Source organism: Phaethon aethereus (genome assembly GCF_964289735.1).
Source record: "Phaethon aethereus genome assembly, chromosome: W".
Classification (NCBI taxonomy): Eukaryota; Metazoa; Chordata; class Aves; order Phaethontiformes; family Phaethontidae; genus Phaethon; species Phaethon aethereus.
In genome coordinates, this window is record NC_138581.1 from 28,837,349 (window position 1) to 28,864,679 (window position 27,331).

The window sequence follows — 27,331 nt, forward strand, 5'->3', positions numbered from 1 at the left end:
CTCACGGCAGGGGGTGACTATTTTTCACCTCCGCCTTCGGGAATTCCTGTTCCCGTCGTTCGCCGACCCTCTCATCCCCCTCCTAATCCACCGACAGAAAGGGCTTGTCCCTCCGCACCGCCGGGGGAGAGGGAGGAGGAGAGGGAAGGTCCAAGTGAAGATGAGTAAATGAGGCTTTTGAGATCCCGATTTGGGAAGGAATTGGTGCAGCACTGAAGAATCAAGTCAGCACAGGCAACAAAGACAGTATAAAATTTACGACGCTCTGGAGGTTGATCCTAGAGACATTAAAAGAACTAAAGGCAGAACGCATCGCATGAAGAAGGGGCGATGGTCAGACTCCTGCCGCATATGCTCTCTAAGAGAGGACTGAAATATGATGAATATACACTTAGAAGGCTTCTAATTTGGTGCCAAAAAGGGTACCCCCCCTGATGCATCTGTGGCGTTTAAGGCAGAGACGTGGGAGGAGATAGGAAAAATGTTATAGGAACATATTGGGAATGGAGATAAAACCACCGCAGAGTTAGTGATGGCATGGAAGTTGATGTTAACCACATTAAAAGCCTTAAAGGCAGAGAGAAAAGCTGCAGCTGATATGGAGGAGGCTGTTAAACCACTTTCAACCAATCCCTTTTTAACTGAGTCAGAGGGTCCAGGACCTTCAACAACTCTGACTGCACCTCCTGAGGTGCCAGATGCACCGAGTGAACCGGCTGCATAGATAAGTCAGAGAAACAGACCTACGATGATGTATGTGAGGGCAAGACGGGACAACGTTGCCCAGAACAATGTACTCAATGTTCCCCTGTGTGCCCATGTGAAAGATCAATGGGGTGAGTCTCACACACAGAATCACACAGAATCACTAGGTTGGAAAGGACCTTTAAGATCATCAAGTCCAACCATTAATCCAGAACCACCATGTCCCCTAAACCATGTCCTGAAGCGCCACATCCACACGTTTTTTGAACACTTCCAGGGATGGCGACTCCACCACCTCCCTGGGCAGCCTGTTCCAATGCCTGACCACCCTCTCAGTGAAGAAATTTTTCCTAATATCCAATCTAAACCTCCCCTGGCGCAACTTGAGGCCATTTCCTCTTGTCCTATCACTAGTTACTTGGGAGAAGAGACCAACACCCTCATCGCCACAACCCCCTTTCAGGTAGTTGTAGAGAGCGATAAGGTCTCCCCTCAGCCTCCTCTTCTCCAGACTAAACAACCCCAGTTCCCTCAGCCGCTCCTCATAAGACATGTGCTCCAGACCCCTCACCAGCTTCGTTGCCCTTCTCTGGACACGCTCCAGCACCTCAACATCCTTCTTGTAGTGAGGGGCCCAAAACTGAACACAAAAATCTCAAAAGGAGATGGGCAAGCAGCGGAGCTAGCAACAACGTGGCGATTGCTATTCGAGACTGTTTTGAAGAGCCAGGGGTTAGCAGCAGACTCTGCAACAGCTTTTGAGTTACCTACCTGGGAGAAAGCAGGGAAATTGGTGTTTGAGGCAGCCTCTAAAGAGGATCATACGGCTGCGAAAGTGTTAACAACCTGGCGATTAGTCAGAGACTCTATAAAGGCGATAAAATCAGAGCGGACGGCGGCGGCAGCAGCTGCCGCTGCCACAGCCTCAGGAGAGAAGGGAGGCCGAGCTGGGGATGGTGAGAACGAGCAACCCCCGCCCGCCTCCCCCCCCACCCCTCCCGCCCCCCCCCCCCCCGCTAACGCAACCAACGGAGGTGGCGAGTCCTCCTTGGCCCCCGCCTCCTGACCCGTGCCGCAACAGGAAGGGGCTGCCTGGGATGATCCTTCCCCCAAGTCAAGATACGACCCTGCCCAACATTGGCGAGGCATGAGACAAGAGACTTTGGCAGAGAGGGAGGGGATGGAGCGAAGTGGGTACCGACCAGGTCGGTACAGCCGGCAGTAAGACCTGAAGATCTTGTCACACGTCCCACGGACGCAGTCAACTCCAACGTACCGCCAGCTGATGCTTTCACTCTTTTGTATGCGGAATGATGGCTCGTTGACTGTCTCAGCGGCTCTCCCCGGACGGTCAAGAGCAGGAACTTCAATATGCCATATTTGTAAAACGGTGTTGTGGGTTCATTCTATGTCGTTGTAATTATTGTCACAAATGTATCATTTTTTTGCAGGGAATCGAAGAGTATATTTCAATTGCTTTTTTACCATTCCCTTAGCAGCTGAGGATGCAGAGAAGTTTGCCTTTATGGTACCATCGGTAAATAAAGGAGAGCCAGCAAAAAAGTATCATTGGGTAGTGTTACCACAAGGAATGCAAAATTCACCTACGATGTGTCAGACATTTGTGGCATGGGCTCTAGAACCGGTGTGGAAAAAGTATCCAGATTTAATAATGTATCATTATATAGATGATATATTAATAGCAGGGACACAACTGAATGCAGACCACATTTTACAGCACTTAGAGCACTATTTAGGAAAACGGGGTTTAAAAATAGCACCGAAAAAAAGTCAAAAGAAGGGACCATGGCAATATTTGAGCTGGATTATTACCAGGGCAGCGGTCCACCCACAAAAAATAAAGATTAAGGCGAAAATAGAAAATCTTTCTGATGTCCAAAAATTAATGGGGGATATACAGTGGGTTCGCAATATTTGCAGAATTACTAATGATGATCTGAGGCCATTGATGCCGCTCCTGGAGTCTTCGGTGGAGGCTCCAGAGCGACGTCAACTAGATGAGGATCAACAGCAAGCATTGCAGAAAATTACTGAGAAGATAGCAACAACCTATGCTCACAGATGTTCACCTACTGAGAGTATCTCGCTTATGATAGTTAATTCAGGAGGGGAACGGCAATATCCACTAGGATTGATCGTACAGTTAGGAAATACAGCAAACAGTTTGAAAGTATTAGAATGGGTTTTTCTCTCCTATCAACCCAGAAAAATAGTGGTCACCAGATATGAATTATTTGCACAACTCATTATTAAGGGAAGACAAAGAATTGTAGAAATATCTGGATTAGAACCTGTAATAATTTATGTTCCTGTATCTCAAAAGTACTTAGATTGGTTGTTAGCCAGTTCTCTGGAGTTTCAGATCGCAATCTCTGAGTTTTTAGAACACGTTACAAATAGCTATCCGTCCGATAGATTATTGTCACTGTTGGCTAATCAACAGTTTGAAGAAATGCCTATGCGATCGGAGACCCCAGTGAATGGGATGACAGTCTTTACCGACGCAGGACGCAAATCCCGTTGTTCGTGAGTCTGATAGTCACGTGTTTGATATGCCAGGTTCAGGCGTGGTTTTCTGTTCAACCAAGAAAAAATATCTGGGTTACACTAGCTAATCAAACAGGCCAAGGCCACCTTTGCTTATCTATATCCACTGCTGAGAATCTGTTTACAACATGCTTAGTTGGTCTGCCCTTAGGGGACTATGATTCGACAATGGTGGTAAAGAAGACCACCCCGATCTAACCTTGTTTTTAAAAAATAACAAACACCTCTGCAGCTATGGATAAGTGGGACGGATGGATGACACACGGACCACAGGAGTTGTTGGAACCGCAGGAGTTGGATATTTTAGGATGCATTACAGCCCCTACCTGTTTATATTTTAATTATACAGGACAGGGCGATACCAGGTCACAGGATGTAAACCCCACGTTAGCCGTTTTTCAGAATGCTACCAATTGGTGTAATTATACAACGAGCAACATCTCACGCTCTGCTATTGTCCCAATGAGACTCCCTAAAGGAATATTCTTGATTTGTGGTGATCGTGCATGGCAAGGTGTTCCCTCCCGTTTGAGAGGTGGTCCTTACACATTGGGGCACCTAACATTGTTAACTCCCAACACTTCTATGATATTGAACCTTACCCGACGGCATAGAATAAGACGACAGATTTGAAAATATCAGGAAGAGTGCAATGACCAACTGGATTTTTGGACTGCGGACAAAACCATACTAACCTCTTTCCTTGCCCCTGGGGTCGCTGCTGCCCAAGGCTTAACCACTTTAAATAAATTTGGATGTTGGCTAGCGAAACAAACCAATGCTACTTCTGCAACACTCAGTGCTTTGTTAATGGAAACTGACTCAATAAGGCATGCGACGTTGCAAAATAGGGCAGCTATCGACTTCCTACTTTTGGCCCAAGGGCACGGGTGTGAGGAGTTTGAAGGCATGTGTTGTATGAATTTAACAGATACATCATAGTCGGTAACTCAACAATTACAAAAACTGAAGGACTTAACGGACAGGTTACAGACAAGTTCACTAAACCTCGAATCATAGCTGTCAAGTTTGGGCCTAAGTGGATGGTTACAAGACTTAATAAAAGGGGCAGTTGTTATAGTACTTGTTATCTTAATACTAATGCTTATTGTACCATGTTTATTGCATTGTCTACAAGGAATGGTTCAAAAGGTAGTAAAGAATGCTTGGCTAGCTAATAACTCCAACGAGTATCTTACACACCCAATGAATGAGCTTTGTTAGATAAACACGCTCAAAACAAAAAGGGGGAGAGGCTACCACATTACCCTAAGAACGTTTGCATAAAGCCTTATATGTGTTAAATTATTTGCGGAAGGAGAAAGGACCTTTTCAACTGCTAACCAGGGGATGAGGTTGACGGTGGTGGCTGTTTTACCCATGGTTTTACCCATGGTTTTACCCACTTTGCAGGTGCCTCGAAGTGGGTGAGGCCATGGGTGCGGCAGCTGCCATCGTCATCGTTGGACACATCATGACACTATCAGGTGTCATCGCAATCTGGATGCCACCTCAGTCAAAAGAAAATGTAGGGGTAAATCACACTGAAATTTGCGATATCATGAGATGAACGTGGAAAGCTTTTGAGGCAGTGTTCTATAACTACAAATGCTTTGGTAAGATATAATATTGGTCTTCATAGCCTTATACAAGTACCTTTTTTCTATCACTAGGAGTAGTTTATATCACTAGAAGTAGTACAGCTAGAATTGTTTTGCTTTGTAATATTCTGCTATTGACTTAAGCATAAGTTGATATGTGACTGCTGGGTTATGAAAAAATGCCGTGTGAACAAAGCCTACGAACCAATAGACGGGATGGCTGTGGCGCGTGCAGCACGTCTGGCCAGCGGGCACATACGCCATAGGCTCCCTGTGTTAAAAGGTGACAACTGAGGTGAGTTCCGACACTCGCTGGCCACGTGTGTCGAAACTCGTTCCTTGGCGAATGTATAAATACCGAGATTTCCCGAAGAGCAGGGGGATTGGTGTACGGCAAGGCCACGGTTGCCTCCGTGGGGACGCCCACGTAAAGCTGGCACCTACCGACTGCTGGGCTGAGTTTGCGGCACAGGACGATACAATAATGTACAGATGGTCCATCTTCCTCACAGTCCTTGGGTTGCAAATGATCCATCAGGTTTTGTTTATACATAAACAAAAAGGGGGAGATGTTGGGATCATTCTGCACGGCTCGACCTTAAGGAGGAGCTGCAGCATTGAGAAGCTGGTAAACAGCTGGATATCTGCACGGCTCGGCCTTGAGAAGAGGGAGCTGTGGCATTGGGAAGCTGGTAAACAGCTGGACATCTGCAGGGCTCGGCCTTGAGAAGAAGGAGCTGTGGTAAACAGCTAAGAAGAAGCACTGTATAAGAAAAACAGGATGGAACCCGGACCACGTAGCAGTAACCGCAAGTAGGAGGAGTATGATAATGCAATCTTTAGAGCTAAGCCAATGATTGTAAGACAAGTATGCATAAGGTAGAACTTAGTGTATAAATATGTGTAAGGTTTTGCAATAAAGTTGAAGCTTGCCTTATCACTCATATTGAGTCGACTGCTTGCCTTCCCTCGCTCGTCGCAGTGGCCCATGGAGGAGGCCATTTTGGAAGAGGTGCACCTCGAAGCGACTGTGACCGTGGATAAGTCTATGCTGTAGCAGGTATACCCCTGGAGAGACTGTGGCTCATGGAAGGGACTGCAGTCTGTGGATACCTCCAAGCCAGAGCAGGGGCAGGGAGCAGGGGAGGAGTTAACTGCAACGTTAAACCCGATGGTCCAGTCCAAAGGGCCCAGGGGTGGAGATTGTAATGGAAATACCTTTAAATTGTTGTAAACCGGGATTTGAGCTGCAGGTTATAGGAATTGCTATAGCAGGAACCACCTGAACCAATGGAGGACAAGCCTTACAAGAAGCAGTGTAAGTGCAGCAGTGACCTGATCTGAGCTGGCTTTGGTGCCCAATAATTCCACGCAACACACCACCTCTCCTGTCCTGAGTGACCACCATAAGACATGGAGCCCAAAGTCATGGACTAAATGAATTCAGTGGACATTTCATGGACATTTGTGGACATTTCGCAGATGTTTTACAGGGGTGGCCCATAGACTAAGGAAATAAAATAATATGTGTGTATTATATCAAAGGATGGGAAGGGGTGGTGGTTAATGAGGTTGTATTGGATAGTGTGGTACCTGAGCATAACATAAATGGTATGGAATAAGGGGTGGATACTGTCCTGGTTTCAGCTGGGATAGAGTTAATTTTCTTCATAGAAGCTAGTATGAGGCTATGTTTTGGATTTGGGATGAAAAAAATGTTGATAACATACTGATGTTTTCAGTTGTTGCTAAGCAAGTCAAGGACTGTCCAGCTTCTCGTGCTGGCCTGCTAGCAAGAAGTCGGGGGTGCACGGGAAGCTGGGAGGGGACACAGCCAGGAAAGCTGACCCAGGCTGGACAAAGGGATATTCCATACCATATGACATCATGCTCAGTATATAAAGCTGGGACAAAGAAGAAGGAAGGGGGGGGATGTTTGAAGTTATGTCATCTGTCTTCCCAAGAAACCATTACGTGTGATGGAGCCCTGCTTTCCTGGAAATGGCTGAACACCTGCCTGCCGATGGGAAGTAGTGAATGAACTCCTTGTTTTGCTCTGCTTGCATGCACAGCTGTTGCTTTGCCTATTAAACTGTCTTTATCTTAACCCACAAGTTTTCTCACTTTTACTCTTCTGATTCTCTCCCCCATCCCACCTTGGGGGAGTGAGCAAGTGGCTACATGGTGCTTAGTTGCTGTCTGGGGTTAAACCATGACACAGAAGCAGCAAAAAAAGAAAAAAAGCCATGTGTAAGCTACAGAAATCTCTTCCAAAATGATAAAGTGTGGATGAAAATAACTGATTATAGAATGGCAACCTCTATAGCCAAGCAAGAAAGATTAATTCCCTGTTGCCTGGCAGAGAACCTTGTGTATTAGAGGCATTTTGCAGTGTTGTATTGTAACAACTTTGTGTATCTATCTCAATATATCACTTTTATTTATTTATTTTTAATTCTCAGAGGATAGTGCTTATATACTGAGTAACAAATTTCCTTTGTGAGGCCATGCTGGTGGGACTGTATAATTAAATGCACCTGGACTATTAATGATCCCATTGTTTTTAATAGTCCTGCAATCCTGAGGAAGAGAGCTGTGGGTGAATGGAGCATATGATCTACTGCACTAAACTGCTAATTTTATTTTCATTGTTACCTGTGGCAGACCGATGCGAGGACTTTGTCTTAAACATTTCTTGGTGCAGAGGCCTGCAGAGCAGAGCTACAGCGCAGGCATAGTGGTAAATATCACCTGGACTAGACCGGTTTCGGAACACAAAGGCGAGATGCAGGGAGTTGTGAATCGACTCAGCTTTGTCTCACCTTGACAGATCCTTATCTATGCAGAGATGACTTGGGAGGAGCTGCAAAAACGGCTCAGCCCAGGGAACAATGCATCATGATAAGAACCGAAACCTGAATGGAGCCTTAAGTATGGCGCTTAACGAGGGCATCGGACAAGCAATGACCCCCCCAAGCATGCGAGAAGAACATGCCGCGTGGGCACTAAAAATGTGCCGTTTCCTCGGGCAACCGGAGTGAAAAAGGCGGGACTAAAAAGTATAAAAGGCCGTGTTCACAGTGGCTGAGGGGGAACTCCCACCACCAAGGAACAACAAAAATCAAGAGGACCAACGGGACGCTGCTGGATCCACGGGTGGGGATATCTTCTTTGTCTCTGTCTCCTCGTCTCTCTGTCAAACGCGTGAAAGATGTGTTTCACGGGACTTGCTGGTCTAGTTATTGTTTAATTTACTATTAAATTGTTAAATTGGTTGGCTGGTGTCTTTTCACCTTAATTCAGTCCGGGGGGATCACGAACCTGGTCGTTGGTCCCAAGTGGAGGGAGGTCGTCCTAAACGGCTCCTTTCGGGCCGCGACATCACCTCAGGAAACTTTTTCTAGAATTTAATAATGCTGTAGCTACAGCTCAGTGGATACTTTTATTGTAAACCTGATATTCAGACCATATAATGAAAATGTCTCAGATGTCTTTCATGCTGTATTTCAGGTTTTGTGCATAGTACATGATAGGGAAGGGCAGGAGGAAATGTGCCTGATATGTTTTGTTCTGAGCTAGCTAACAGAATAGATTCTTTTATAAAAAGTCACAGGGAAAATCTTAACTCAATTTGATCTTTATAGTTTTGATAAGTACATAGGCTAATGTAAAGCTCCTGGATGTGTTTTAACTTATCAGAGGTTCCTTCCCTCTTACTGTTTGTTCAAACACTGTTATATTTGTGGAGCAGTGGTGTTAACATGTTACATCACTGGAGGATATGTTTCAAAGTTAAAGCTGCCATTGATTTCCTTGGAGCAGCTGTGCGGTAAGCAGAATAATGCATATTACAGAATCACTAAGGTTGGAAAAGACCTTCAAGATCATCAAGTCTAACTATTAATCCAGCGCCACCATGTCCCCTAAACCATGTCCTGAAGCGCCACATCCACATGTTTTTTGAACACTTCCAGAGATGGCAACTCCACCACCTCCCTGGGCAGCCTGTTCCAATGCTTGACCACCCTCTCGGTGAAGAAATTTTTCCTAATATCCAATCTAAACCTCCCCTGGCGTAACTTGAGGCCATTTCCTCTCGTCCTATCACTGGTTACTTGGGAGAAGAGACCAACACCCTCGTCGCCACAACCCCCTTTCAGGTAGTTGTAGAGAGCGATAAGGTCTCCCCTCAGACTCCTCTTCTCCAGACTAAACAACCCCAGTTCCCTCAGCTGCTCCCCATAAGACTTGTGCTCCCGACCCCTCACCCTCTTTGTTGCCCTTCTTTGGACACGCTCCAGCACCTCAGCATCCTTCTTGTATTGAGGGGCCCAAAAGTGAACACAGTATTCAAGGTGTGGCCTCACCAGTGCCGAGTACAGGGGCACAATCACTTCCCTACTCCTGCTGGCCACACTATTTCTGATACAGGCCAGGATGCTGTTGGCCTTCTTGGCCACCTGGGCACACTGCCGGCTCATATTCAGTCAGCTGTCAACCAGCACACCCAGGTCCTTTTCTGCCAGGCAGCTCTCCAGCCACTCCTCCCCAAACCTGTAGTGTTGCATGGGGTTGTTGTGGCCGAAGTGCAGGACCCGGCACTTGGCCTTATTAAACCTCATACAGTTGGTCTCGGCCCATCGATCCAGCCTGTGCAGATCCCTCTGCAGAGCCCTCCTACCCTCCAGCAGATCAACACTCCCACCCAACTTGGTGTCATCTGCAAACTTACCGAGGGAACACTCGATCCCCTCATCCAGATCATCAGTAAAGATATTGAACAAGACCGGCCCCAGAACTGAGCCCTGGGGAACACCGCTTGTGACCGGCCGCCAGCCAGATTTAATGCCGTTCACCACAACTCTCTGGGCTCGGCCATCCAGCCAGTTCCTCACCCAGCGAAGAGTAAACCCGTCCAAGCCACGAGCTGCCAGTTTCTCCAGGTGAATGCTGTGGGAGACACTGTCAAAGGCTTTACTGAAGTCCAGGTAGACAATGTCCACAGCCTTTCCCTCATCCACTAGGCGGGTCACCTGGTCATAGAAGGAGATCAGGTTGGTCAAACAGGACCTGCCTTTCATGAACCCATGCTGGCTGGGCCTGATCCCTTCGTTGTCCTGCACATGCCCCGTGAGCACTCTCAAGACGAACCGCTCCATGATCTTCCCTGGCACGGAGGTCAGGCTGACAGGCATGTAGTTCCTGGGATCCTCCTTCCAGCCATTCTTGTAGACGGGCGTCACATTGGCAAGCCTCCAGTCTTCTGGGACCTCCCCTGTTAACCAGGACTGCTGATAAATGATGGAGAGTGGCTTGGCAAGCTCCTCCACCAGCTCTCTCAGTACTCTCGGGTGGATCCCATCAGGCCCCATAGACTTGTGGGTGTCCAGGTGGTTTAACAGGTCCTTAACTGCTTCCTTCTGGATTATGGGTGGGTTACTGTGCTCTCCATCCCCATCTTCCAGCTCAGGGTGCTGAATACCCTGTGGATACCTGGACTGGCTATTAAAGACTGAGGCAAAGAAGGCATTAAGTACCTCAGCCTTGTCCTCATCCTTGGAGACAACATTCCCTGCCATATCCAGTAAAGGATGGAGATTCTCCTTGCCTCTCTTTTTCTTGTTAATATATTTGTAGAAGCATTTTTTATTATCCTTTACAACTGTGGCCAGATTGAGCTCTAGCTGGGCTTTTGCCTTTCTAATTTTGTCTCTGCTTGACCTAACGAGATCCTCGTACTCTTCATGAGTTGCCTGCCCCTTCTTCCAGAGGTGATAAACTCTCCTCTTTTCCCTGAGTCCCAGCAAAATCTCCCTGTTCAGCCAGGCCGGTCGCCTTCCCTGCCAGCTCTTCTTATGGCACACAGGGACCGTCTGCTCCTGCGCCTTTAAGATTTCCTTCTTGAAGACTGTCCAGCCTTCCTGGACCCCTTTGTCCTTCAGGACTGTCTCCCAAGGGACTCTTTCAACCAGTGACCTGAACAGGCCAAAGTCTGCCCTCCGGAAGTCCATGATAGCAATTTTGCTGACCCTTCTCCTTACTTCGCTCACAACTGAGAATTCTATCATGTCGTGGTCGCTAAGCCCAAGACAGCCTCCGACCACCACATCTCCCATCAGTCCTTCTCTGTTTGTAAACAGCAGGTCAAGCGAGGCACCTCCCCTGGTAGGCTCACTTACCAGCTGTGTCAGGAAGTTATCCTCCACACACTCCAGGAACCTCCTAGACTGTTTCCTCTCTGCCGTGTTATATTTCCAGCAGATGTCCGGTAGGTTGAAGTCCCCCACAAGAACAAGGGCCAGCGAATGCGAGACTTCTGCCAGTCGCTTATAGAATGTCTCATCTATCTCTTCATCCTCATTGGGGGGCCTGTAACAGACTCCCAGCAGGATATCTGCCTCATTGGCCTTCCCCCTCATCCTTACCTATAAGCACTCTACTTGGTCTTCACAATCATTGATTTCTATACAGTCAAAACACTCCCTAACATACAGAGCCACCCCACCACCTCTCCTTCCTTGCCTATCCCTTCGGAAGAGCTTATAGCCATCCGTTGCAGCACCCCAGTCATGAGAAGCATCCCACCATGTTTCTGTGATGGCAACTACATCATTGCTGTCCCGCTGCACAATGGCTTCCAGCTCCTCCTGTTTGATGCCCATGCTGCGTGCATTGGTGTAGATGCACTTGACCTGGGCTATCGATTTCAACTCTGGCACGCCACCCCTAGGCTCAACTCTAGTGAGCTGGTTTTATCCCCTTCCTCCTTCAAATCTAGTTTAAAGCCCTCTCGATGAGGCGTGCCAGCTCATAAGCAAGAATCCTTTTGCCCCTTGGAGTCGGTTGCACTCCATCTGCTGCGAGGAGGCCCGGTGCCACGTAAACCGCCCCGTGGTCAAATTGAATATTGATCAATCAAATCAAATCAATCATTCAAATCAAATATTGAATGGGCTGTGCATTTTTTTAGAAAATATGGGTCTAAATTACAGACTGAGTAGCTGAAACAGCAAGGAGGTAAACTTGGTCATATAGCTTATTGGTCATTGCAGAGCAGTGACAGTCATTGACTTTGACGCGGTTGAGTTCTTGAGTTTGCTGAACCACTGAATGTGTATTGAAATTACAGAGAGGGCTCAGGGTTGCACTGAATTCTGCTGAGAGAGTGTATATATGTTCAAACTGAGTATGTGTTAAGGTAGTTAGCTGCATGGCATCTGGTTTTCTCAGAAAGAAGATATGGGTTAAAGAATATCCATGGTGGTTTCCGATGCTATTGCTCTGTCCTGCTTTCAGCTGGGATAGAGTTAATTTTCTTCATAGAAGCTAGTGTGAGGCTATGTTTTGAATTTGGGATGATAAAATGTTGATAACATACTGATGTTTTCAGTTGTTGCTAAGCAGTCAAGGACTGTCCAGCTTTTCAAGCTGACCTGCCAGCGAGAAGGCTGGGGGTGCATGGGAAGCTGGGAGGGGACACAGCCAGGACAGCTGACCCAGACTGGGCTGGCCAAAAAGATATTCCATACCATATGATGTCATGCTCAGTATATAAAGCTGGGGAAAGAAGAAGGAAGTGGGGGGAACGTTCTGATACATTTATGTACTTTCTGGAAAGTTATTGATTACATGATTAGTTTAGCTTTTGTACAGATTTCTTTAGCCTAGTAACTGTGATTGTTTAACAACCTACTCTCATAGTCCTTAGGCTATACTTGCCTCAATGCTAACCTTTCAGCTATGTGTAAATAGTTAATCACAAGAAATGCGTGCGTGTAGAACCAAGAGGCCTCATGTAATTAAAAAAAAGAAGAGTTAAGAGCAAGGACTGAGAGATTAATGAGTACAGAGAAGATATCTTAACCTTGAGAATAGAAACATCCTAGCAGGAGTGCTCAAACAAGGATGATAAGAAAGAATCGCTTGGCTGAACAACAGAAGGGGCAAATATCGAAGGAAAAGAAACTCCTCAGGAGATCCGTGACCTTAAAAGGGAAAAAGGAGTAGGGGGCTAACTCCCCAAACGACCATCGACGACCACCCGAGACCCCCGCGCATGCGTAGTGTAGTTTTGCAACGCCAGCATTACGTAAATGTAGTAGATAGGCAGGGAGGTGGAGACTTCTCAGAAAATGTAATGACTATGTATAGCTTGTTCCAATAAAATAAGTGCTTATGAAACTCAAGACAGACACATTGGGCAGCGCTATCCCCTGTGTCTCCAGTACTGCAATAAAGAATGCCTGCCTTCTAAAACTTCAAACTAAGTGTTAGAGGGTTTTCTTGCCGACTTTTTCAGTAACAGTTTGGAGTGATGGCATCTGTCTTTCCAAGAAACCATTATGTGTGATGGAGCCCTGCTTCCCTGGAGATGGCTGAACACCTGCCTGCCCATGGGAAGTAGCGAATGAATTCCTCGCTTTGCTCTGCTTGCATGTGTGGCTTTTGGTTTACCTGTTAAAATGTCTTTATCTCAACCCATGATTTTCCTCACTTTTAGTCTTTTCTCCCCCCCCATCCCACCATGGGGGAGTGAGCGAGCGGCTGGGTGGTGCTTAGTTGCTGGCTGGGGTCTCTGTATCATTCTATGCTGAGTATTACCTTCCCTCCTGGCAGCTGTTTTTGTTATCTCCCCTGGTTTGCTTCCATCCATACTCTGCATACTTAGTTTTAAATTCTCATCAGAGGTAATAACTATTGCCTGGGAATTGAAGCAACTGAGTGTTAAGGGTTACATTCAGACAGCACTGGTCATACAGTTAAAGTAGGACAGTTACAGGTAGGGTAAGGAAGGAGGAGGTGGTGATAGGGTCGCTTAAGGTATAATGACTTGTGCTGGGGGAAAACCTTCCCCATAGTGTTCAATAACCTTTATGCTTCTAAGTATGTGACTATTAGCATTGTGTTAACAGGGCCATTAGACACAAAATTAAGGAGGGATGTTAAAAATATGTAAAAACCTAAAGCCACGCCATCAGACACTTTAGGTGTAAGCTTGTTTGAGGGTGAGGAAAACTTTGGTATGATGGTAATCAGTCAAATAGCTGGGAGGTGCAAGCCCTGCTGTTATAGTCCTGCATTACCTCACCTTCATGCTACTGGAGAGAGCAGCTGTGCCAGGAACTGTGGCAATGTACCTTGTGCACAGCAGAGGAATAGCCTCACAGCTATATGCACTCTGGTGATTTACAAGCAGGTAGAGACAGGCTGTAGGAGCTAAAACGCTTTCATTCCAGGTATGCTTTCCCAATGTGGCTCTCATAAAAGTGTTATTTTGGCACGGTAATTAAATTAAGAAAAAAGTAAATTGTGGAAACTGCAAATGACAAATGTAGATATAGCTGTCATAGATCTGTCCCTGGAAAGCAAAGCCAGAATTGGAATTAGAAAACTAAACATCTCTGAGGACCTGGACTCTAATCCAGGACAAGTCAGGAACATTTTTCAAAGTATGTGTGTGCTAGTGTCTCACCTGTAGCTAGTTGCAGTTATTGAAACCTTGCATGCTTTTTGAATTTCTTTAAAACAAGCAAAGAAAACCCCCTGCTATTGTTATAAACAAATTATTTTAATGCTAGTGATCTCCACCTAATTACATTAATGCCTTTTCTTTAATCTTTTCTGTATGGGAGCCTTAATAGATTGTATTGCAAAGAAGTTATTTTGACACTAAAACTTCTTGTGTGCAGTTTCTGGAAAAAGTATCCTACAGTTATCTAATGCTAAGCCTTATATGAAGAAATACTTTTCACAGAAATCCTGTTCCTACAAAATGAATGAGGCAGTAGAAAGAGCCTTGCCTACATAAGCAAGTAGTACAATGCAAGGGGAATGGATCTGCGGGGTGAAACAGCCGGTGTTGAGGACAGCGTTCACACTGTATGTGTTTTGGGGGAACTGACTTCAGACCAGCTCTAATCCAATCTCATGGGCCGATGACCTGATACACTGCCAGTTGTACAGGAGCTCAGTATGCTTTAGGGCTTGTCAGAAGGGCAGTGGGAGCCTTGTTGGCTTGGGACACTGATGGTGATGCACCTGGATCAACTCAGTTCAGACACCTGAGGTTTTTGGTTGGGGCCTAGACAGATTTTTCTAGTATGTGTTGAGCTTCATGCAGCTGTTGATTCATGAACTGTTTTTTCTGGATAAGCTTAAGTTGAGTGTGTCTGCAAGAGCTGCAGTTGCAGGTATGGTTATACTGTAAATATAAAAACATTTCAGTTGAAATTTCTGGTTGGGTGTGGTGTTTTTCATTAGTCATTAATCCCTCTGTCCTCAATGATTATTGTTGAGGTAATGTGCTTTCATGGGAGAATTAACAGGTGGTTGGCATGTTAATCCTTTCTGTCCAGAGTTTGAGTTTGGTAATCCACCTCCTAGATGTCTTGCCTGTCAAAGGCTGGGATTTCAGTCTTTTTTTCCAAATAGGATCTTTCTTCCTACACACAGGTACTCCCTGGCAGCTTCTTCCCTATGCTTAGGTATAGTCGCTTATAAACAGATTTGCCTGTCTCGTAGGAGACAAAGCAATACCATTGCACATGATATTAATCCTTAAAGATGTTATACATGCATAAATAAACATTCAAAAATTGCATAGTCTTCCCTAGGGGTGTGGACAAGTAGAATGGCTTGGCCTGTTTTGATCTCTGATGGTACTGCTAACAGATGCCTCCTGCAGTTTGGTGTTGATAATTATGCAGTGTCTGTACTTGTTCAGATAGCATCCAAATAAAGCCAGTTAAGCTGCTTTAAATAAACCTGTGGGCAAAAGACATTCCCATAACAATAGATATTTGTTTACTGTAAATATAAAGCTAGGTCCCAGGGTTTAACGTCTTCACTGAGCCCACTGCAGTTTTAGCGCATGTGTGTAGGAGATATTTGGTCTTTTGTGGGTTAATGATACTTATGTACCAGAAACCTTCAGGAGAAGCTTCTTTAATTAGTTTTTGATATTATGGAGAGTATATTGACAGAAGTTGTATGTAGAAATGTATAGCTGTATCCACTTCCTTTAGGACAGTTATGACTCTTCTCTTCCTGCAAGATTTTTATAAGCATAAACACACACATTTTTTTAAGAGCCAAATAATCACAGAATCACAGAATCACAGAATCACTAAGGTTGGAAAGGACCTTCAAGATCATCAAGTCCAATCATTAATCCAGCGCCACCATGTTCCCTAAACCATGTCCTGAAGCGCCACATCCACACGTTTTTTGAACACTTCCAGGGATGGCGACTCCACCACCTCCCTGGGCAGCCTGTTCCAATGCCTGACCACCCTCTCAGTGAAGAAATTTTTCCTAATACCCAGTCTAAACCTCCCCTGGCGCAACTGGAGGCCATTTCCTCTCGTTCTATTGCTAGTTATTTGGGAGAAGAGACTAAGACCCTCATTGCCACAACCCCCTTTCAGGTAGTTGTAGAGAGTGATAAGGTCTCCCCTCAGCCTCCTCTTCTCCAGACTAAACAATCCCAGTTCCCTCAGCCGCTCCTCATAAGACTTGTGCTCCAGACCCCTCACCAGCTTCGTTGCCCTTCTCTGGACACGCTCCAGCACCTCAGCATCCTTCTTGTGGTGAGGGGCCCAAAACTGAACACAGTATTCAAGGTGCGGCCTCACCAGTGCCGAGTACAGGGGCACAAGCACTTCCCTGTGTTCATGTTGTGAATGTTGCTTAGATATTCAAGTTCAGGTTTTGGAGGGCTCATGGATGCATGTGAAAATCCTGGAGCTTGGAAACGTGATTAATCTCTGCATAGCATCTGTCATGGTTTAACCCCAGCCAGCAACTAAGCACTATGCAGCCGCTCGCTCACTCCCCCACGGTGGGATGGGGGAGAGAATCGGAAGAGTAAAAGTGAGGAAACTCATGGTTTGAGATAAAGACAGTTTAATGGGTAAAGCAAAAGCTGCGCATGCAAGCAGAGCAAAACAAGGGATTCATTCACTGCTTCCCATGGGCAGGTAGGTGTTCAGCCATCTCCAGGGAAGCAGGGCTCCATCATGCATAATGGTTTCTTAGGAAGACAGATGCCATAACTTAGAACTTCCCCTCCACCCCTTCCTTCTTCTTTGTCCCAGCTTTATATACTGAGCATGACGTCATATGGTATGACGTCAGTCTATCACTCCCCTTCTCAGCTGGACGGGGGAGAGAAAATATAGTGAAAAGCTTGTGGGTCGAGATAAGGACAGGGAGAGATCATTCAGCAATTACTGTCATGAGCAAAACAGACTCGACTTGGGGAAATAAATTTAATTTTTTGCCAGTCAAATCAGAGTAGATATAATGAGGACTAAAACCAAATCTTAAAACACCATCCTCCCACCCTTCCCTTCTTCCCGGGTTCAATTTCACTCCCGATTTCTCTATCTCCTCCCCCCTCAAGTGGCACAGGGGGATAGGGAATGGGGGTTGCAGTCAGTTCATCACACATTGTCTCTGCCGCTCCTTCCTCCTCAGGGGGACGACTCCTCACACTCTTTCCCTGCTCCAACATGGGGTCCCTCCCACAGGAGACAGTCCTCCACAAACTTCTCCAACGTGAGTCCTTCCAACAGGCTGCAGTTCTCCACGAACTGTTCCAGCCTGGGTCCCTTCCACAGCATGCAGTCCTTCAGGAACAGACTACTCCAGCATGGGTCCCCCACAGGGTCACAAGTCCTGCCAGCAAACCTGCTCCAATGTGGGCTCCTCTCTCCATGGGTCCGCAGGTCCTGCCAGGAGCTTGCTCCAGCATGGGCCTCCCATGGGGTCACAGCCTCCTTCAGGCATCCACCTTCTCCACCGTGGACCTCTATGGGCTGCAGTGGCAACAGCCTGCCTCACCATGGTCTTCACCATGGGCTGCAGGGGAATCTCTGCTCCGGTGCCTGGAGCATGTCCCCCCCCTCCTTCACTGACCTTGGTGTCTGCAGAGTTGTTTCTCTCACATATTCTCACTTGTCTCTCAGGCTGCAATTGCTGTGTGCCTTTTTTTCCCCCTTCTTAAATATGTTATCACAGAGGCACTACCCCCGTTGCTGATTGGCTCGGCCTTGGCCAGCAGCGGGTCCATCTTGGAGCCGGTTGTCATTGGCTCTATTGGACATAGGGGAAGCTTCTAGCAGCTTCTCACAGAAGCCAGCCCTGCAGCTCTCCTGCTACCAAAACCTTGCAGGGAAACCCAATACACAAGATTTTTAAACCATAAGTACATTTCTTTTATATTGGAGGCGAGGAAGGTCAATAAAGCATGGTTAGAATCCAATAATCTGGATTTTTCTAGACAAATGTTAGCAAAATAACTTCTTTAATATTTGTCTAGCTTAATTAGAATGCCATAGAAAATTGTCTGATTTGCTATTCTTACTTTTCTGTGTCTGTTTTGATGGAACACTGTATTAGATTGCTATTAAATATTCTAAGCCATTGTACTTGTCATATTGCATCTGCCTGCAAGGAATTTGTTTGATCGTTGAGTCACTGGGGGGGAAAAGATACAGCTCTGTACACTTTCTCTTTTTTTTTTTTTTTTAAATAATTCTGAAGATGAAGTGTTTCTAGGTATGCTGCTAGTGGTAGGCTTTTCAAACATAGCAGTGACAGCAAAAAAGTAATGGTTCCAAATATAGTAGAAAACTCTCACTCACCCTGTAATCTAGCAGTAGGTCAGAGCAGGAAAGTTTGTTTAAAATTATATCCTCTTGATCACTATCTAGGAGAAAATATGGTCACAACACAGAAATAGAGAAAATTACTGTGAATGCTTATATATTATGCTGCAAGGCAACACTAGATCAGAAACCTTCCAGAAAGAGATCAAGAATAACATGCCTAAGGTAATATATAACATAGCTGTTCACTTATAGAATTGTATGTTATAGGTGAACTGAAGCAACAAATAAGGTAAAGATGAAGGCTAGTGTCCTGGTTTCAGCTGGGATAGAGTTAATTTTCTTGATAGAAGCTAGTATGAGGCTGTTTCGTAACCCCTTTTGTGGGCCACGTAACTTTGGCTTGGAGGGGGTTCCAGTTTTTGAAAGATCACGTGTAAAAAGATAGTAGCAGAAAGCAAAATTTTTACAGGAGGTTTTGACCTGCACTGTTTTTGTTGCTGATCCGGTAGTGTAAATGGAAAATAAGCAATCTGAGACCTCTTGGGTTTAAATTTATATGGTCCAACTTGACTTGATTCTCCCCCTCTCCCCCCCCCAAGTGAATTTATAACAGAAGATGTTTAGCCTGGATCCACATAACTGAGATATATTGTCCCACATGCCTTGCGAGTTATTATTGTAGTAAAAAAATCTATTGGCACTTGATTACAGCACTAATGAAAGTCTTTGTCAGATAGCTTGTTTTGCTTCCACTTTTTAAAAAAAATGAGTTCTCACATTGTGAAATATTGCAGTATAAATTACTATTTTTAGTATAATTTTTCAAGGCTTGTAGTCTGATCTATATTGAGTTATTAATTTAAAAGGCTGTTTTTACAATAGTGTATCAAGATTGCTTTTTAGATACTTTTAGGATATTCCATTAACACACTGTTGTGGTTTAACCTGGCAGGCAGCTAAACACCACACAGCTGTTCACTCACTCCCTCCCACAGTGGGATAGGGGAGAGAATTGGGGGGGAAAAAAAAAAGTAAAATTCATGGGTTGAGATAAAGACAGGGAAAATAATGATAAAAGAATATACGAAATAAGTGATGTACAATGCAATTGCTCACCACCCACTGACTGATGCCCTGCCAGTTCCCAAGCCGCGGCGCCTCCCTGGCCAACTCTCCCAGTTCATATACTGAGAATGACGTCGTATGGTAGGGAATAGCTTTTTGGCCAGTTTGGGTCAGCTGTCCTGGCTGTGTCCCCTCCCGGCTTCCCATGCACCCCCTGCCTTCTCACTGGCAGGCCAGCATGAGAGGCTGAACAGTCCTTGACTGCTTAGCAACAACTCAAAACATCAGTATGTTATCAACATACTGTTTTCATCCCAAATCCAAAACATAGCCTCATACTAGCTTCTATGAAGAAAATTAACTCTATCCCAGCCGAAACCAGGACGCACACTTGCATGGGTTGCTAAATTAGGAATATCTGAATCTCCTGTGGTTCACGCTGCTTCTTGTATCAATTATACTTTGCTGTATGTATTCCATACAGACTGTCTCGAGTGTTATTTACCACCTGAAGCCATTCCTTTAGCGTGTATCTTACTCCTGAACTTTGTTTCTGTACCGTTCCTCAGACTGGCCTGCGCTTGGTGATCCAGGCTGCCGTGGCACCGCACTCTCAGTTCTTTGAGGAGTGCTTGTTACTAACAGTGTGTAACCACCCATCTCTGCCCCCTTTGTTTTCAATAAGGAGATGGGAAGAGGTGAGCGAGGCTTGTGAAGCTATTGGACATTTCCAGTTTTTACCTGCTTGGTTGTACTTGGGATTACGCCAATGGAATGGAAAGATGTTGCTCTTGGAAACAAGCCTTGTACACATTAGTGCATGTCATTTCTTGTCATGATGCTAAATCGTAAATGACTTTATAAATGACATTGTGAATGTGTCTTCCTGTCTGTATGCATCTTTTTCTAAATGAATACATACTGGTATCAAAATACAGTATGGTATTTTATGTTGCTTCTACTGTGTTGTAGCTCTTTTTTTAAAAGATAATATTTCAAACACTTTCTGTCTTGGTAATGAACACTGAAAATAGTATTTATATGCATTAGATTAGATAAACTTCATATACCATTGTCCACCTTAAGTTACTCCATCTTGCTTACAGAATGACAATCAGATTTAAAAAAAAAACACTATTCCTGTGCCTGAGGATAGATTTTCATATTTTGGGGAAAATAATTACTGCAGTGACAGGTCAGACACAGAACTTTGTGACAACTACACCTCCTTAGCACAACACAGTAGATGAATTTCTAACTCACTCTCCAAGGTGATATTGTCACTGAAATCGGGAATAAACCTCGTAACACCAATGTAGTGTTAAAAGGCAGGCATTCTTTATTCATGGCGCCGGGAACATGGGGCATAGCTCCTCCTAAATCGTGTTCGCTCGATCGGTTCAAAAATCAAACATTTATAGGCAAGATTAATACATATTCATCAAGTGTCCATACAATGATTGGTTAAGTATTCCTCGCCTACCATGTAAATGACCACGCATGCTCACTATAATTTCTTGGGATTTTACTTCCTTAATCTTTTGAGTCGGAGGGTTTCTTGAGTGGGTGGTCTCTGAGTCGGTGGTCGCGATCTCTCCCTGCTGGAATTACCTTTCCTACAAAGTTCACTTAAGCTTGGCAACACTCAATAGGCTTTCACGGGCTGTCGGCCCAATAAGCAATCATTCTCCCCACAGTCCTTTGTTTTAAGACAGGACTATAGAATGAATAATTACCTACCCACCGGACTGTAGAACTGACCAAGGTGTTCCTTCTTTCTGACTACTTGTTATTAGAACAAAACATAATGCCATGATCACAATGTTACACTTAACTCCTTGATAATTAAATCAAGATGGGAAGGGTTAGGTGGGTTCTCGAGCAGCATTGCTGGTGCATAATGTTCTTATAGTTACAACTTGCTACAAGTTCACAAACCTATTTTCTAACCCTATTTTATTTTAATTCCCTACCACCTTGGTTACATTTCCCCCCTTTGGAAGTTTTGAAATAATTTCTTTTCAATACTTCCATTACAAATTAATTTCTTTATTAACATTCAATCACTTTATTGTATGATGGTAGGAGCATTATTAGTTAGTCCATTTAAATTTTGGTGTTTTGTAGTCAATGCAAGTGTAATTCTGCTATCAATGGTAGCTCTTTTTGTAAATTCCTTTTTCAATGATAAATGAATAATATTCCCAAAGATATTATTAATAATAACAACACAGTACCAATTAAGGACTTCACCCAAGAACTCAAGTTTCATCCCAATCCACTGAAAATTTTATCAAACCAATTTTCTTGCATGTCTTGTTGCATTTCCTAAGTATCCTTTTCTATTTTTCTCAATAAGTCCAAATCATATTCAACATCCTGGGTAACATTTGGGATATGTATGCAACAATGATCTATCCTATCCCTCAGGTATCCACAAACTCCATGTTCTTTTAGTAAGAGCATATCTAGAGCCATCCTATTTTGTAGGGTCATCTTCGAAGTGGCTTGTAACTGTAAATTTAGTTGTTTAAATCCTTTCCTTGTTATATTGGCTAATCTTTCCACTTGACCTGTCAACTTATATAACCAATCCCTATTCCTGTAAGTTGCCAAGGGAGTCAATAAGGATTCTAAGGCTCATCCAAGTTTCACTCCTGTCGAGGGTTCATTCCAATCATCATCATCAATTTGTGATCTTTTTGTCCATATTAACTTTACATTTTCAGAATCTCCCCTAAAGGGAGCTTTCTTCCAGATTGGACATAATGTTGGCATTCCTAAAGTAATTTTTTTACTTTCCCGTCCATTGGTAAATGGGTGGTCCAAGTTCCATCACTCATTGCCCAAACTAAATGTTCTGGGCTCTGAACTGTAGACCTTCTACAACTAAATATTGATCCCTTTCTAATTTTATATACACTAGTCAAATTTAAATCGTTCTTGAGTCCTCTACACCAACACCCATATTTCAATGCAGCTGCTAAGGGAGGGACTTCTTGGGCTGCTCTATCAACTGCACTGCAATTACATATCTTTTTACAATTCCACCAGGGTACTATGTCTTCCTTTTCCCTGGATGTGGTTCCCTTGTCATTAACTGATGGGAAAACTGTAAAGACTGTTCCGTCCTAGGTAAAAAACCATGAAGTATTAGCCATATATTGAAATTGAGATGAAATAGCCATAGACCACACTGAATCCCATGCAACCTCTGCCTCTCGCTTAGTTTGATTTTCACAATTACGGACTACACGTCCAGCTTCCTCGGGATCATGTACAGGGAGGCCTCTACTTATTTCTTTGCATAATTGTTCATCCCTTGTGCTTACTGTGCTCAAATTTGTTGTTAAGATTCCCCATGGAATTGATTCACCTACTGCTCTTGGAATTGGAAGACATGCGGTTATTTGGGTTACATTTTGTAAATTTGCAAATTCTTTTATCAATCCTACCATTAAATTTTCTTCTGGAGTTCTCCTTGGAATGTATATTAGCTGCTCTGCTTCACTCTCCCTTCCAATTGATCTATTATCATCTCAAACAATGCTCCCAACATCATCAGTTTCCAAATCAAAACCCATTTTTCTATATTTTCCAATGATAATTTCTTAAACATGTTTTAAAATCAACTTTGCAGTCTCTGAATCCCTATTGATGACCTTCCATGCCGGGGCTTTCTTCACTCGGGTGTAGTGTATCCCCAGTTCCACTCCTCCAACCTTGATTGCAGTATGAGTTGTTAACAGTACCTGGAATGGTCCCCTCCACTTTTCCTGCAGTGGTTCAGAGTTCCAAGTTTAAAGATCACCTGGCTGATACTGATGTACAGGCATATCCAAGGCAAGTGACCTAGTCAGCACGATATATCTCCGAAGTGCTCCAAGGACTTTTCCTAAAGAAATTAGATACACTTTCAAATCATTTTCCCCAGCTACCTTCATATCCCCTGGGATTAAAGGAGTCTGGTACGGTTTACCATACAGGACTTCATATGGACTTATACCGTCTCTTGATCTTGGTTGGATCCTGATTCTCAAGAGAGCTAGTGGTAAAGCCTGTGGCCGCTTCAAAGATGTTTCCTGACAAATTTTACTTCTTTGTCTTTTCAACATTTGATTCAATCTCTCAATTTTTCCACTCGATTGTGGCCTCCAAGGGGTATATAAGTCCCATTTTATACCCAAAATTTTACTGATCTGTTGAACTACATCTGCCACAAAGTGTGGTCCCCTATCAGAAGACATTCCCAATGGCACTCCAAATCTTGGTATTATTTCCTTCAACAACACTTTAACTACCTCTCTAGCTTTGTTGGTGCGGTAAGGGAAGACCTCCGGCCATCCAGAAAATGTATCAATTAGTACTAACAAATACGTGTATCCATTTTGTCTGGGTAACTCAGAAAAATCAATTTGCCAATAACCTCCTGGAGAATTTCCTTGTTTTATCATTCCTAGAGGTGGCCTCTTTTGGTTCATGGGGTTATTTTTAAGGCAGATTGGACATCTAGCTATTATTGATTTAACTATTCCTGTCATTCCTACACATACTACAGATGTTTTTAAACTTGAAACCATAGCATCTACTCCCCAGTGTGTTTGTTCATGTTTTTCCTTTGCAAGTTCTGTCATAATTTGCGAGGTTACTATTACCTGTTTTTCTGATGTCACCCACCATCACTCTGCATTTTGTGATGCTTCTAATTGTTTTGTTAATTGCTCATCCAATTTTTGGTACTTCGGTTTCAAATCTAATAATTTTGTTTGTTTTACTGGTACTAGTGCAAGGATACCTCGTTCTGTTGCCTCTTTTGCAGCTTTGTCTGCCAATCGATTACCTATGTTTACAGCTGTCTGACCAAATTGATGAGCTTTACAATGCATTACCGCCACTTCTTTCGGTCTCTGCACATCTTCCAGGAGTTGGAGAATTTCTTCTTTATACTTTATGGATGTTCCTTGGGCTGACAGCAGTCCTCTTTCTTTCCAGAGGGCTCCATGAGCATGGATCACACCAAATGCATATTTAGAATCAGTTCAAATATTTACCCTTTTTCTTTCTGCTATTTGCAGAGCCCGTCTTAATGCCACCAATTCTGCTTTCTGTGCTGAGGTACTTACAGGTAGTGTCCTTGATTCCAATACCTCAGAGGTGGTGACGACAGCATATCCAGCCATTCGTTTTCCTTCTTGTACAAAACTGCTTCCATCTGTATATAGCTCCAGATCAGGGTTTTCCAGAGGTTCATCTCTCAGGTCTGGTCTACTGGAATAAACTTGTTCAATAGTTAACAAACAATCATGTTCTAAATTTTCCTGTTGGATTCTCTGTTGACAAAAATATTGCTGGATTAACAATCGGTGTGGTTTTCAATTCCACATCATCTTGTTCCAATAGGATAACCTGATACTTCAGCATTCTGCTGGGGAATAGCCAGTGACCCCCCTTTTGCTCTAGAACAGTTATTACCATATGCAGTACGTACACCACCATCTTTTGACCCATGGTCAGTTTTCAGGCTTCTTGGATCAGCAATACTGTTGCCGCTACAGCACGTAAACATCCTGGCCATCCTTTACTCACGTTGTCAAGTTGTTTAGGGAAGTACCTCACTGGTTGTTTCCAGGATGCCAGCCGTTGCGTCAGCACTCCAAGAGCCAGATGTTGCCTTTCATGTGCAAACAACTCAAAAGGTTTGGTTGTTGGGATCAGCCTGCATGGCTCGACCTTAAGGAGAAGGAGCTGTGGCGTTGATCTGCATGGCTCGACCTTAAGGAGAATGAGCTGTGGCACTGAGAAGCTGGTAAACAGCTGGATATCTGCATGGCTCGGCCTTGAGGAGAAGGAGCTGTGATAAACAACTAAGAAGAAGCGAGGAAAACAGGAACACCTGCAAGCAGCGAATCCTGACTGTGTGAGAGGCGCATGGACAGCGCGTGGTATTTTGTATATAGCCAATTGCAATAGTGTGTGTAACAAGCTGTAACCAATCATGAGTGTGTGCGCAGTGACTAAGCGAAAATTATGATATATATTGGAGTCAGACAAGACAATAAACGGCTTCAGTATATAACTCTCATAGAGTTGTGAAGTCCATCCTTCTCCTGCAACTGGTGACCCCGACGTGATACGATCTCTGGGATCTCATCGTTGAACACTGGTCGAGCGCAGAGGACGCTGCGGGAGAAGCCCAGTTGGAAGAATTGCAGTCAGCGGGACTGACACAAGGAAAAAGAAAAAAGGAATACGTTGCAACGGAGAAGCACCCAGCGAGGTGAGGTGAGCAACCGGGGCGGCATGGGGCAGAACACATCGCATGAAGAAGGGGCGATAGTCAGACTCCTGCTGCACATGCTCTCTAAGAGAGGACTGAAATATGATGAATATACACTTAGAAGGCTTCTAATTTGGAGCCGAAAGAAAGGGTACCCCCCCGATCCGTCTGTGGTGTTTAAGGCAGAGACGTGGGAGGAGATAGGAAAAATGTTATGGGAGCGTATTGAGAAAACTGCCGCAGAGTTAGTGACGGCGTGGAAGTTGATATTAACCACATCTAAAGCCTTAAAGGCAGAGAGAAAAGCTGCAGCTGATGTGGAGGAGGCTGTTAAACTGCTTTCAACCAATCCCTTCTTAACTGAGTCAGAGGGTCCAGGACCTTCAGTGACTCCGACTGCACCTCCTGAGGTGCCAGATGCACCGGGTGAACTGGCCGCATTAGATAAGTCAGAGAAACAGATCTACGATGATATATGTGAGGGCAAGACGGGACAAAGCTGCCCAGAACAATGTACTCAATGTTCCTCTGTGTGCCCGTGTGAAAGATTGATGGGGCGGGCTTCACCACCCCCGAAACCACCCAGACTTAACTGATCGAAAGCCGTAGTTTTGAAGCCCTCAGCCGAGCCCCTGCCACCTTTACGGCCCCCGTTGCCTGATAGCAGCGACGAAGAAGAGGAGCCTGTTGTAGAGACTATAGGGAGGCAAGAGCCTAGAATGAAAGGCGACCCTTGGGAGCGGTGGAAAGACGTTTTTTTAGGAGCGATGAAAGACGAGGAAACAGAGTTACCGATGGCATTTCCTGTTAGTGTACAGCCTCATGGGCCCAATCGCTGGGACCCATTTCACTGGGACTTGATTAAGGAAGTGCGGAAGGCAGTACAAAATTATGGCTTGCAGTCACCTTTCACGCAAGCTCTATTAGATAACATATTCACGGGAATGGTTCTTACACCATGGGATTGTCGGCAGATGATAGATATGTTGTTGACACCAACCCAAAGGTTATTGTGGGCAGACAGATGGTATAAACTCTGTATGCAAGAAGCCCTGAGAAACCTGGAGCGTCAAGACGGCGATCCACTCCAGAACATTACTATGGAACAAATGACAGGCCAGGGACTGTTTGTGGATGTTAGATTGCAAGCTCAGCTGCCCTTAGAAGCCTTGCAATTAGTTGGGCGACTAGCGTTGAATGCGTTGCGAACAGTCCCTGAGGAGGGAAAGAGGCAACCATCTTACACTCAAATTAGACAAGGGAGAGATGAACCATATATGTCTTTTGTTGATCGTCTGAGAGATGCTTTGAATAAAGTGTATACCAATGAAGACGCAAAACTAGCAGTGTTGTTGAATTTGGCGGTAGAAAATGCCAATGTAGATTGTAAAAGAATTTTGTTAACTTTGCCAAAAGAAGCAACATTAGTACAAATGGTAGAAGCCTGCAACAGAGTAGGCTCTGCCACACATCAGGCAGAAACACTCGCAAGTGCCTTTGCA